This window comes from Camellia sinensis, chromosome 1, assembly GCF_055761805.1.
Source record: "Camellia sinensis isolate YWXY chromosome 1, ASM5576180v1, whole genome shotgun sequence".
Lineage (NCBI taxonomy): Eukaryota > Viridiplantae > Streptophyta > Magnoliopsida > Ericales > Theaceae > Camellia > Camellia sinensis.
This window is the reverse complement of record NC_138961.1, coordinates 110,170,521-110,184,535: the sequence shown is the minus strand read 5'-3', so window position 1 is coordinate 110,184,535 and position 14,015 is coordinate 110,170,521.

The following is a 14,015-nucleotide window of genomic DNA, read 5'->3' as shown; positions in this document are numbered from 1 at the left end:
CCATTGTAAACTTGGGCTACTACAGCTGGTTTTCTAGTGCACTTGTGTTGTTGGTTGGTTGTTGGTTTTCTGTTGGAATGCTTGTTGCTGATAATGATTTAAATGCGAGCAAACTAATTTTTATAAAATATATATATAAATAAAATTGTATAAAATTGTATATATTTTAAATGCGAACAAACTAATTTTTATAAAATAAAATTGTATTAAAAAGTCATCCAATATAACGTTCCAGCATACATAAAAATATATAACAATGTTTCACTTATTACAAATACCTTAATAATTAAAATATTATGTACTCTAATATTACGCATTGAAGCATGAGGAAGGAGCATAGCTTGCTTTCGGAGAGTTGAGATACAGGTTTGTAAAATTAATTTAAATTGAATAGATTACAATTGTCTTTTTTTTTTTCGTTGTGACAAATGCAATAAATTAAATAGGTTATGATTATTAAATCGATATAATTTTTCTGTGTTCACGAAATAAAAAATGAAATGTCCAACATCTTTAGTAGTTCGAATTATCAAAACGAGATCTATGACAGACGTCATAAGACTGAATAGCGCTCTTCAATTCAAATTATGGACCGGAGAGAATTTCCTCATATAAAATAACTACATTAGTGGTTGTTTTTTTTTTCTCTCTCTAATTTAAGAGTGGATCGGAGAGAATTCCCTCATATAAAATAACTACATTAGTAATTCTTTTTTTCTCTCTCTCTCTCTCTCTCTCTAATTTAAGAGGTTTCATAGGGAGTAGGGAATTGAATTAAGAGGAAGATCCCTTTCATTTCAAAATTTGGATTAGAAAGCATTATTTTGGCCCATGAGGCCTACAACATGCTGCGTTTCGATAATCTGAATCGTTCATTTTATCAAACACTTTGCGTATTTCATTTACACAAAAAAATTTAAATCCAAACAAAATACATTTAAATTAAGTACATCTAAAAAATACATTTAAGTGCATCTGAAATGTAAACAAATCATGATCATGAACTAGCAATTCTCTCACCATCGCTTCACATTCTTCATTATTTTTCATTTCTTCAGACGACTGAACAACAACATCCAAATCATCTGACATGAGCTCCTCAAAAGTGAATTCAACTTCCTCATCATCTCCTTTCCATGAATTGTCTCTCTTACTCTTCATCTCTTCAAGAGACATCAATAAATAGGATTGTTATTTCTCCAAATTACTCGTATATTCTTTCAGAATCGACAAGTTAAACTTCAAAACATCCACAGGATGCCAATTCAATTTGTAGAGCGCCGTCGCCAAATCGGAAGGAGTGCCAACAAAAGAGAAAGCGACGCCGGCGATGTGGAGACGAGAGATTTCCACAACTTTCTTAAAAAGGCTTTGACGGCCAGTGGCGGAACCAGAAAATTAAATTAGAGGCACTTATTAATTACAATATCGAAAAATTTTATAAAAATATTTCATGCAAGTTTTTACGATTGATTTCGAGAAACATCAAAAAAATAATGTTATTTATAACAAGTGTATCATGGACAATATAAAAAAATATAGATATAAGTATTAAAATAAATTATATAATGATAAATTATTTTTTTATACAAAATTTGATTAAAAATTCAATATAATGGTAATACCACGTCATTGTTAGTATGTGATATCATCAACTAATAGTAAATAAACACATAGAGAGTGAACCTCACATATCAAATGTAACTAACAATCTAATAAATTTCATATCTTTATAGTGAGATTACTTATACTTTCATGTCAATAATAATGAACTCACCGTTATATTCAAAAATTTTCATAGATAATATGATTTATAATAGTCTCTTCATTTTCAATCAAAATAATCATAATTTTTAAAATGTCATTAATATTTTACTCTAATAATATTTTTGTAATTTTTTTTATTTAAAATATTTTCTTTATATTTGTAACAAAAAAAAGAAGAAGAAGAAGAAGCCCAAGATCCAGGGGAGGCACATGACCCCCCTGGTCCTCACTTCTCTCCGCCACTGTTGGCGTCACCTTGTGAAGCAAATGTTGCAAGATTTTGGACAATCAATCCTTGCAATTCCGTCTTTATTTCTTCTCCATCATTGTCATTGTTAGGGTTTTAGGGTTAAGATCGATATAATCTAAAATATATAGATTGAGAGGCACGAAGAGCTCACAACAACGGTGGGAAAAAGAAGGTAGTGTTTTAGGGTTAGATTGATATAAGCTTAAAGAAATTTCCTATAAATCAAGCTAAAATAGCATGGCCCTACCATTTTACACTAGAAAACTAAAGAGTAATAATAAACAACTTAAATACTTGGCCGCAAACTTGTGGCGATGGATTTAAGTAGGTAAATCATAAAAGCATACCTACCCTAGAAACTTGTAAGCAATTCCTTGCAATTCTATTGAGTTCAAGCTTCAGTAATTGAATACTTACACATACATACAATATGCATACAACAATTATACATACATACTTGTACATCTAGTTTTTCAAAGAATTTTCAAAACATGTCCAACCTTGGCTGTTGTTCCAATAGAGAACAATAAGAGCTGCAATAGATCCATCATTTAGTTTGAAGGTCAACCAAAAAAGATAATATGGCAATCATCTGCCTGATTTTCAATTATTAACAGAAAAGAAAAAACAAAATGCATCTTGTGTCTCATACAAGCTATGGAAAGCAATGTGCTTCTTAAGCAAACCAAGTACAAAAGCAAAAAGAAAGAAATTCAACATAAAGAAACAATACAGAATGTAAACTAGTGCTATTGAATATTCAAACATTTCAACCAAAAAGGGAGAGCAAGATAAAAGGACGAAGCAAGGCCTTTTGGGTTCACTTGAAAGGCCACCTTACCAAAAAAACAAAAACAAATAAACATATATAAGCTTTGCTCCATCAACATCAGGTGAACAACAATACCCATACAAAATAAACCAATATTTGCTAGAAAGTATAAATTTTTCAAGGGAATCAAGCAGATCCATAGTAAAATAAAAATAAAATAAAATAACAATGAATAATCGAGCTCAGCGAAACAAGCATGGTCAATATCTAATAATTGATTATGTTGTTAACGCCATAAAAAACCAATTATGCTTTGGAATGTGAGAAAATTGGAGGAGTGGTATAGATTGTTGGTTTCCATTTTATACAATTCTTCCAACAATGTTAACTTCAATGGTTCTTCTTAAAGTTTAAATCTGGGATTCACATGCTAGGCTGCAAAGCAGACCAAAATTTGTTGTTATTGACCCACAAAAGGGTTTGAAAATTTTCAAAATCAACCCTAACAATTGCAGAAATTATTACAGATATTTGACTAAAGTGATGAACTGAGCAAACTCATTATTAGCCAATCCAATTCTTGAAAGAAGGTGGTTTGGAACGATTTCGCTAAGTCGGCCCAGCAGGGATAACAACTAATTCTATACTATAGACCTTTCTACACAAACAAATATCTCAAACATACATAGGCACATTCATAAGAATTATAATTATTAACAGTTGATATAACCAGAGGATTGCTTATTAACTAACTCTGTGAACACAATAAAACCAAATAATTAAAAATCAATTATTCAGGAAACAACAACAACAACAAGAAAACGAGAGAGAGAGAGAGAGAGAGAGAGAGAGAGAGAGCATCACAAGCTCTGAAAGCGATATGTTGATTCTACTTGAAGAATAAAATCTTAGAGAAGCCTATAACTGAGGTTGTTTGTTCCTTCTCTCAAACAAGGAGAGAGGGAGAGAGGTTTGGGGGATTCATAAAGAAAGGACAAGGAGACGGTTAAAAATCTGAAGTGACCATGAATTGGTGGTCTACTGCTGCAATTGGAAGACTATGTTACTCTTGTAACAGCTCTGGTAGATTGCTAATTAAGCAAACCACAGACCATGAAAGCTTGTTAATATAAAAAAAATAAAATAAAATCATGATTGGCCTCCAAGTTTACATGTATTTGATTATAGACCATAGTAGTTAATTAAGTTCAAACCATGGCCAAGTCAACACAAAACAATTTATCAAACTAAAATTCATGCCTATATATACACATGCATAACACATCTCCAATTACCATCTCTGCCAACTTGACAGCCTTTCTTTTATGGTCATGTTTGAATTTGAGTTGTGACAATTGCTTTCTTTTAATGATTTTTTTTATTAAAAAAAAATGGATTCTGTTAAACTAAAAAACTCTAAAAACTAAAAGCATAAAATCAGTAACGATTCTACCAAAATGATTGGAATTGAGGGCTTTAAATTGAGAACAAAAGCATAAATCCAGAAAGGATTCACAGGTCTTCCAAGAAACTATAAGTAGAAGTACTCACCCATAATACCAATAGAGAAAGTAAAAAAAAAAAAAAAAAGTCCTTTGGTTGATCAACCTTAAATATATCATCCTCCAAATGCATAGACCAATTTGATAGCATTTTGCCAATAAACAAAGTAAAAGAAAATCTGAATGCAAAGTATAACAAGAAAATTTTAAACGATAACCTTCTTGGCATCAGGATCTAGAACCTCCTTTGGGATATCATCATAACCCTGTGAAAACAAGAAAATGTTACAGTCCAACTGCAAAACCAATATTCTAAGTAGTCAAATGAATTCAGGTAAAAACAAAGATGGTTTGGTAATGCAATATTCATTACCTCTAGCTTCTCATCCCAATCTTTTGGCTGTCATCAATAAACAGTGGAGTCATTAAAAAAAAACCTTAAATATATCATCCTCCAATTGCATAGACCAGTTTTATGTTAGAATAAAATCTTTGTGATTGTGTTAGAATAATATCTTTGTGATTTTGATTCTACTTAGATGTCATTAGTTATAGTTTCCTTTTGAAACCTTTTCCGTCAAAGGCACCTCCTCCCTATCAAGCCGTTGATCTCTGTCCATGTCTTCCTCTATTTGAAACGAAGTATCACCCTGAAACTCATCATTAGCAACCATTGCCAAAGGCTTCACCAACAAAGACAACTCTCGCCCCTCACACCCAGCTCCCTCTATCGATATTATCGGCCTAAGAAAATTTTCTCCACTTTCTCCTGCCGAAACACCTCCTCCTCCGCCTCCTGTCGAAACTCCTCAACCCCTTGTCGAAACTCAGCACCCTCCAAACGATCATGATCACATACACCATCGTCATCCAATCCTTGGTTAGCCACATTTTTTTTTTTTTGGTGAATAAGAAATAAATAAAACAAAAAGATTTACAAGAATACAAGGGGCATACCCCAGGCCCTAACAACAACACAAAACACAAACCTCGGCAACAAATCACCGAAGCCCAGCCACAAATTAAAAACACCTAGAAAATCGAGGGCTACATCCAAAGGTCGGGAATCAAAGGGTGGTTACTAGTCATCGGATTGTACAAAGGCCATGTCCTGTAATGGATAGGGTCCTTGTACAATAGAAATAAGCAGCAGCCACCTTTGAACAACACAAACCCAAAAGTACCCAGCATCCTTGGATCCTTCCTACACAACCGGTAGGAATAGGCTCCTATACCTTTAACATTCAAAAACAAAGTCCTACCAGGAACCTTACGGGAAAACCAAAACAAACCCATTATATCATCTTTGTTGGGTTGCCTATAGTACAGCATAACTACAGACACAAAAAACCTCCTACACAGCCCATAGGGGTAGGCAAAATTACATAATAAAACTATATACACACAATGAAAAAGACAATTGATTATCACTTTCATGTAGCACAGCAAGGCGCTTGAAGCAGTCGTCACCACGTTACATATACACTCTTCAAACTTTCTTCTGGACCTGCACAAGAAGCAGCCACCATCCCTACACACCATACTGTATACCTGTTCAAAATATGATAAGCAGGAATTTCCAAACCAGTATAAGTAGTCATAGAGAAGTAAAAACAACAAGCACTCTGTATAGGACCTCCCCTCACTCGACCCACAATAAAAGAAGTCTCTCCACTCCATATAATATCTCACATCACTAGGCCCACAACTCACATACTCACTCATAAATGCCAGATGGACTATGTGCATGATAGCTCCCTTAACCTGCAAAAAATATATATAATATATAATAAATGTTAGAGCAAAATACATGTACTTCCTCTCCTCACTCAACCCACATTTACAATAACGAATATATTTGCTCGCATCACTCAACCCTCCATTCAGCCTCTCCATTTTTGGTAAATGGTTAGCCACATTGACCACTGAATCAACAAGGTCTACCTTCTTCAATGAGAATGGCCCATCAAATCGATCGGCCCTAGACTCAACTGGATTGACAACCTGATTGCCCACATGTCCACCTGTCTCGATGACCCGACCCACCAAACTTGAGTCCAAGCCTTGGCGTAAAAAGTAAAAGATAAAAGATATATGACACTAGTGGGTTTGACCTAGTTTGCTTTCTTAGGCCTTGAGGCATCGAGCCCACATTTCGCATAGCCATTTCAACTTCATTTACTTGGCCTAAACCATTTCTATCTGGCACAAGACCCAAAGAAAAGTCTTTGAGCCTATTAATAGCAGGCCCAAAAGCCTTATTAACCCTCACCCTTTGTTTGCCCAAATGCAATCTCCTCTGCTCAAAAACTTTTGGTTTCCATACTTGAGGAGGCCCATGTGAATATACCTTCCTCAAATCATGCCTGAAATCACGTTAAGCATATATCGCTGAAGACCATTCTCACCCCCACGAAGCTTGCCTACCTCCGACGACCTCCATTCTTCCACCACCGAGCCTTCCTCTGACCAAACAGGTAAGGTATACCTCCATCGGCCCCAACAAACACTGATTCCCACTAGAACACCTGCCGCAGAAGCACGGACTCTAATTCGAACACACCTTATAGATTCCATATTCAATGTCACACCATCTACCTTTAAAAAGCCATCGTATCGATCTCCAATCCCGAAATACCTATTCCCCTCGAAGATGAACTGACAGCCCCAAGACCTGAACCTAATTACTCTACTTTAGTAGAGAATTACGACCCCTCACACACAACACTGCTGGCAATCACCAATCCAACAACAATGGTCGGCCTTCAACCACCCAACGACTAGTTAAAATCCTTGCAGCATCATCTCTAGTCGGAAAGGTGAAAAGCACAAATTGACCACCATTCGCTACCACCTGCACCCCTCTTGGGAACTTTCACAATCAATTTTCCCACTATGACATTCGTAACACCTCCATTCTTTTTTCCCCATCCAGCCTACTAGTCCCACAAAGCACGAGTCCAAAAATGAAACCTAGGTTGCCTCAGACCCCTCCTGAACCTCCACATCACAACCACTAGCCCCATGAATCACCATAGCCCCCCCAATTGGCCATGCTCTCATTTTTCTCTCACGAACTCCACCCCCTCGATTTACCCATCCATTCACAATAGCAAATCTTTCCAACAACAAAGCCCCACTCCCATCTATCCCCAAAAGAAGATTGTGGAAAGAAAATCTGATTTCGGTGATCATCTATCTGCATCACCATCACAACCCTATCCTCCTTCAACCGAAGCCAAACAGCCACACTCCGTCGCCACCAAAGACACGACCCAAGAAACGTCCAAATCTGATTCAGATTGATAAATATAAATCTAATTAATTGGGTTTTAATGGAAGTCAATTCGACTAATTAAATTATGTGGGATTTGTGATTAGTTATGATTAATTTAATTATGTGTTAATCAAAAATTATTAAGACAAGTGTTGCTTAATTAAATTAATCCAAAACATAAATTGAATTATGGAAGAATCTAGAATTGAGGATGTATGTGGTTGTGGGTGTGGGTGTATTAAGCAAATTTGTGGGTGTGCTGAGAATTATATGTGTGTGTATATATGTTAAGAGTTAAAGAGTTGAAGTCGTTGTTGCTTTGGGAAACAACCGAGAGAGAGAGAGAGAGAGAGAGAGTTGCTAGAACAAAAAGAGAAGAAGAGAATTGAGCTCAAGGAAGAATCAAAGAAGGAAAGTGTAGAAAGGAAGGAAAATTAAGGAAATCATCAAGGAACTCATCAATTGCTGGAACAAAAACAGAAGAAGAGAATTGAGCTCAAGGAAGAATCAAAGAAGGAAAGTGTAGAAAGGAAGGGAAAATTGAGGAAATCATCAAGGAACTCATCAATTGCTGGAACAAAAACAGAAGAAGAGAATTGAGCTTAAGGAAGAATCAAAGAAGGAAAGTGTAGAAAGGAAGGGAAAATTGAGGAAATCATCAAGGAACTCATCAATTGAATAACTTTAGGTAAGATTTCTCCATCTTTTTCATGTCTTGACCTTGTTTGGCATGGATTCACATACTAGAGCTTGTGTTTTGGGTTTTGTAGAGAAGTTCATGAAACTTTGCAATATGGGGTTTGAGATTGATGAGTTCATGCATCTATCTTGTGTTTCATCCTTGTATTCATGCATTTTTCATGATTTCATGAGAGAAATCATGTATCAATCTTGTTTGCAAGATCAATTGCATGTGTGTTTGAAGATTCAAGAAAGTTTCATCATATTTAAAATAGCGAATGAGAAATTTTGAAAATTTGTTTTTGTTTTGAATCTTGAATAAATCTTTCAATTGATATTATCTAACATATTTTTAGAACCTTATGACTCATTTTATGAAAGGAATTTGAAGTTTGTTAATGATTTTTAAAGATGGGTTTTCATGTTAAATTTACGAATCAGAAAACTTAAAGGTTGTTTTCAATCTTGAATTATTCTCTCAATTGAAGTTATTGAGGTTGGTTAATTTGAGTTTGAGAAGATTATTTTGAAAATGGGTTTTATATTTAAATTTACGAAACAGAAATCATTAAATTAGGCTTTGATTCATGGATTAAGTTTTCAATTGACCATGTTTTTCATGTTTTCTTGCATATGGTCCCCTCAGGACATCTAGAACTTGCATTTTAGCACTCTAAGAGCATGTTAGCAATGTTTTGAGCTCGGCATAAGGTTGAAGTTAGGTTTAAGCCGTTTGTTACATCATTTATGTTCTAAGTCTTCAAGTACATGCTATGTGTGATATATAGGTCTTGCGCCGAGCGTTGAGCCGTTTTTATAGAGGTTATCTCATCTTTTCTTTTTTTGAGGTAGAGATTTCTAGTTCTCTTTCAATACTTTCATTTATGGATAGATTTGTGGTATTTTTCCTTATGCAAAAAATTGTCTTTTATGCATTTTGTGACAAAACCATGAGATTAGCGGTTTGGGTTTGATGTTCTGGGGTTTTCCTTTTTGGGTTGGGTTATGATTTTGGGTGAATAATGAATAGAAAAGTTAGAATCAAAAGTGTTTTTGTGAAAAGTTTCAATTTCTTCGAAAACCCTAGTTGGCTCATAAAGATGGTTGATGGTTTTTGCTTAAATTGAAAGTGGCATCATGAAGTTGAGGTGTTAAATTGCACATATTCATGTTTAATTGAATTTTGAAAATGTTCGGAAAAATCTATGTAACAAATTGTGATTGAACTCTTGTTGTTGATATTCTAAGTTGTGCTATGAGATGAGATTGAGTTTGGGGATTTTGAATTTATGAATTGTATTAATGATATGAGATTTGTGATAAAATGATAAAGTGGAGATTTAAGAAATGCATTGAGTTGTGTTGTGTTGAGTAGTGTTGGGTTGGGTTGGGTTGGGTTAGGTTAGGTTGTAATTGGTATCCGCGCGGAGAGTCAGGGTGCCCAATTGCCCTGTCTGCGCTTATCGCCGGACGAATGTGGAAAAATATTTTTGGGTGTCCATTAGTCCTACCATATAATAGTCGACAAAAGTGAAAAAACTGATGATTTTGGTGCCCACGTCCTGCCGTATAATAGTCGGTAAATGTGCGGATTGTATTAAATGTTTTTGGGTGCCCACTTCCTGTCGTATAATAGTCGATAAATGTAGGGATTGTATTTAATGCTTTTTAGGTGCCCACATCCTGCCGTATAATAGTCGGTAAATTTGGGGATTGTATTAAATGTTTTTGGGTACCTGCATCTTGTCGTGTAATAATCAGTAAATGTGGGGATTGTATAAAATATTTTCGGGTGCCCACTATCCCGCCGTATCAAGTCGGCAAAACGTGGAAGGTGTTGTGAGTTGGGTGCCATCTATTCTGCCATATCAAGCTAGCAAAAGATGGAATGTGTTGAGTCGGAGATAATGTGCATGACTCGTAATGAACTTATGAAATTTCAATGTGTTGTGTGATTTTGTACAGAGAAGAAATGCATATAGAAATTACTTGAAAGAAATGGTAATTGGGTAAGGGGTTGATGATGATGAACTCACCAGGTTGTTTTGTGACCTGAAGATTATGAGTTTTATTTTGTGAGTAATAGTAATATCAATTTGAGTTAAGGACTATGGATTTTATGGTAATTGTGGTATAATTGGGTTGGAAGTTTAAGTAAAAATGAAGAACCTTGTGTGAATTTGTGAAGAATGATCTTATGAGGGGTGAATCCTCTAATCTTATAAATGATGAGTCTTCTTAAAAATCCTAGATTCGAAATTTTGGTTTAAGTGGGTTTTTAATTAGGTTGAAGATTTATTTAATAGATTGAAAACAAATGTTTGTTTGAAAGAGGGATTTGAAATCAATTGTAAATATTTGAGAAATTGAATTGAAAGGGGTTTACATTCTTGATTCAAGTTGAATTACTAGTGATGATAAATGTTGATATGATGTAACGGATAGATAAGTGGGAATAGAGTGTATGACGGTTGTCTTTGAATGTTAGGTGATAAATGTTTATAAAGTTCTCTTGAATGTTCAAATAATTTTTGAAAAACTGACTTATGATATTTTGGGCATACAAAACGTCACCTTATTATATAGTATCACCCGGCATGCATGATCATTTCTATCTATGTGTTAGTTATTGTTTTAGAACTATGAGATTCCTACTAGGCATTAGTGCTCATCTCACGTTAATGAACTTCACAGGTAATTGAAGATTTCAAATATTAGGACATGGTACAATCTTATGATTTTATTTTGAGGTTGTAAGATATACTCGTAGTTCAGAGATCAGTATTTTTTTTCATTGTATGTAATATGGATGTAAGCCCTAGGGCATTTCTTTTATTTGTATATAAATGACATTGTTGTGTAGCGAGAGGGAACATATATATTTATTTATTCATCAAAAGATGAATTGTCGTTTGTAAATGGACTAAATTAATGAATATTGGTAATGTTATCCGACTAATAAAATACAGGGCGTTACACGGATGATCGGTAAGATGAAATTCGAGCCAAGCTCAAATTCGAGCTACGTAGCAGAGCTTTTTTTAGATTCACTCAATTTAAATACACTTAAAACGTATAAAATTTATGATCTGTTTTTTAAAAAAAAAAATCGCTAAATATTAACAAATATACAAAAAAAAAATAATATATATTTTTGTATTTATTAAATTTTTCAAAGATTTCTCCAGTTGTTTTTTTTAACTTTTTAAGTATATGTATCTGAAAAACAAGTGGCTATATATGAACAAATTTCATTATAAATATAAAAAAAAATATATGAATTAAAAATTTAAAAATTATTTTTGAATAATTTTAAACCAACCAAAATTTTAAAAATTAGTTACTCATTCCACATTGATCATCCAAATTTAAATTTAACACATTTTTTTTCACAATTTTCATAAATATTTTTTTTATTAATTCGATATACAAATTCATTGTATTTAAAATTTTTATATGAATTAGTAACAAATAACTTCTTTAAAAAGTTTCATAAATTTTTTTTAAAAAAAAATCGATTAATTTGAAAATATGATATACTGCATACTTCAACTTAGATATTGGTTCAGTTAATACAGCTTTGGTAATAGATCTAAAGTTGATTTGAAATAGTTTTGGAAATAGAGATAATTTGGAATTGGTTTGAAATATATTGAATATAATGACTTAAATGTTAATCCTTCATCAATTTTATTTAACATAAATAGACAAATAATTTAAATTAAAAAATTAAAGTTTAATTTGACACAATTAAAAACTCTAATTTATTTTATTAGAATGGTTAAACCATTTTTTTTTTAATTTTTTTCCTATATTTTTAATTAAAAAAAAAGAAAAAAATTCAGTGAAACTAATTGGTCATTTCCATAATGGATAAATTACAAATACAACCCTTACGATTTGCTTAAAATATAAATTGTTTTCTGTACTTTAAAAAATTACAAATGCCCACTTATCAAAATATTTTATTCGATAGAATTAAATAAAAAAATAAAATTCCTTATTGATTTACCATACAATAATAAAAAGGAAAATTAGGGAAACATATCTCTCCAATTTTCTAATTTTAAAATAAAGTGTTGTCTCTTTAATTAAAATAAATGCCTCTTAATTTTGTATTGAATCTTGTTTCGTAATAATTTTTTTTTTTTTGTCAATAATGAATATTTATAATGTATAAAATAAATTGATTATTCTATTTTATTTCATTCCGACAATATTAGTTAGGAGAAATTATCCAAAAGAAAAAAAAAATTGATCCTTATAACAAAATAAATCTTGAATTTTTAATTTGATCAATTTAAACCTTAATATTTTGATTAGTTTTCAATCTAAATCATTTATCTATTTTTCTTAAGTAAAATTAACAAAAAAAAAAAAACATTTTAATTACTAAACTTAATGAAAAATGACTTTAAATTTAGCAGAATTGGATAGTTGGGATCAGTGGTTGTGGGGGACAATACAAAGGCAAATTATTGGGTTGGAACAGTTTGAAATACAAGGCTTAGTTTAGTTTGATAAAAAAAAAATTTAAACTATTCTAATATCATATGTATGCATTATAATGTTTGGACCGGAAAACTCTCAAACAATAAAAATATGTAAATAAAAATGAAAAATGTCAATAAAAAACACATAATAAGAAGAACATATAACAAAAATCGATGTGGTTGGGATCAGTGGCTGTGGGGGACAATACACAGACAAATTATTGGGTTGGATCGATTTGGAATACAAGGCTTAGTTTAGTTTGATAAAAAAAAATAAAAATAAATAATAATAATTAACTATCCTAATATCAAAAGATAGAATGAACCTTATGCATTGTACAGTTTTTGGCAATGGTAAAGTTTATTCGATCGAAACCGGATACCGGTCAATAATAACTATTAGAAAGTTGTTGCAGAGACCTAGGTGCTATGAAGTCTTGGCACTTCAAAATAAGTGTTGCAGTCATGTCGGATAAGAACACAATTGTCGTCAATTTTGTTGGTGAAAAAGCAATAAATTAAATAATATTATCAAATGGACTAAATTTTTTGTGTAGATGAAATACACAAAGTGCTTGATAAAATGAACGATTCAGATTATCGAAACGGGGCATGTGGTAGGCCTCATGGGCCAAAACAATGCTCTTTAATCCAAATTTTAAACTGGAACGGATCTTCCTCTTAATTCGATTCCCTATGCCCTATGAAACCTCTTAAATTAGAGAGAGAGAGAAAAAAGAAAAAAGAAACACAATCACTAATGTAGTTATTTTATATGAGGGAATTCTCTCCGGGCCACTCTTAAATTAGAGAGAGAAACAAAAAACCCAATCACTAACGTAGTTATTTTATATGAGGAAATTCTTTTCGGTCCATAATTTGAATTGAAGAGCGCTGTTTAGTCTTGTGATGTCTATCATAGATCTCGTTTTGATAATTCGAACTATTAAGTATGTTGGACATTTCATTTTTTTATTTCGTGAACATAGAAAAATTATATCGATTCAATAATTATAACCTATTTAGTTTATCGCATTTGTCACAAAAAAAAAAAGACAATTGTAATCTATTCAATTTAAATTAATTTTACAAATCTGTATCTCAACTCTCTGAAAGCGAGCTATGCTCCATCCTCATGCTTCAATGCATAATATTAGAGTACATAATATTTTAATTATTAAAGTATTTGTAATAAGTGAAATATTATTATATATTTTTATGTATGTTGGAACGTTCGATTGGATGACTTTTAATACAATTTTTATTTTATAAA